We start from the raw sequence: 905 nt of genomic DNA, 5'->3' as shown, positions 1-905 counted from the left end.
ACTGCGTTGTCTTCTATATCTTTCACATCACTTGCAGCGCCATCTGTTGTTGAAAATTGTAACTACTGTAATTTCGAAAGTTTGTCCGCCTGAAAATGTACTGTTGTCCCAAGCATATTGCAACAAACGGTGTATTTCTATCGCTGCTCGTTTAGTTTTTATTGCCGTTTCAAATATACCGGTCATTTTTGAAACACCCTGTATATTTCCAATTTTACATCTAGGTCTTTGCCATCCCAGATTAGCGAAGGAAGACAACTGCGCTGATATCACATTATCTACAATTATTTTGGGTCGGAATCTTCATTTGCCAGCGGCCTTGCCGCAGTGATAACGCCGGTCCCCGTCAGATCACCGAAGTTAAGCGCTGTCAGGCTGGGCTAGGACTTGAATGGGTGACCATACGGTCTGCCGAGCGCTGTTGGCAAGCGGGGTGCTCTCAGCCCTTGTGAGGCAAACTGAGGAGCTTCTTGACTGAGAAGTAGCGGCTCCGGTCTCGTAAACCGACACACTGCCGGGAGAGCGGTGTGCTGACCACATGCCACTCCATGTCCGCATCCAGTGACGCCAGTTGACTGAGGATGACACGGCGGCCGGCCACTAACATTGAGACTTCCACGGTCTGTTTGAACGGAGTTTAGTTTAGAATCTTCATTTCCCCAGAAAGCCGTCACCTTAATCTTGATTTTAGAAATCTCAAAATGGTATTGTTTACAAAGAAACTTCGGGTGGTACAGTGCTCGTGGTAGGTCGTCATCTATCTCTTGCAGTACTAAGGCAGCACCTGCATAAAATACAGCATTTAACACTTTAACACTTTAACACTTTACCGGATGCGTTGCCTTCAGTTGTTCTTAACATAAATATAAAGAGTGTGTGATATTGGGTACGTTTCTCATACTCCT

The 905-nt window shown here is 45.7% G+C and overlaps 1 pseudogene; it reads left to right on the top strand.

The window, feature by feature from the left end:
- Window positions 1-309: 309 nt before the first annotated feature.
- Window positions 310-427, top strand: LOC126207237 (5S ribosomal RNA; annotated as a pseudogene).
- The last annotated feature ends 478 nt before the right edge of the window (window positions 428-905 follow it).

Source organism: Schistocerca nitens, chromosome 1, assembly GCF_023898315.1.
Source record: "Schistocerca nitens isolate TAMUIC-IGC-003100 chromosome 1, iqSchNite1.1, whole genome shotgun sequence".
Classification (NCBI taxonomy): domain Eukaryota; kingdom Metazoa; phylum Arthropoda; class Insecta; order Orthoptera; family Acrididae; genus Schistocerca; species Schistocerca nitens.
The sequence above is the reverse complement of the archived record's forward strand: the minus strand, read 5'-3'. Positions and strand labels throughout refer to the sequence as shown.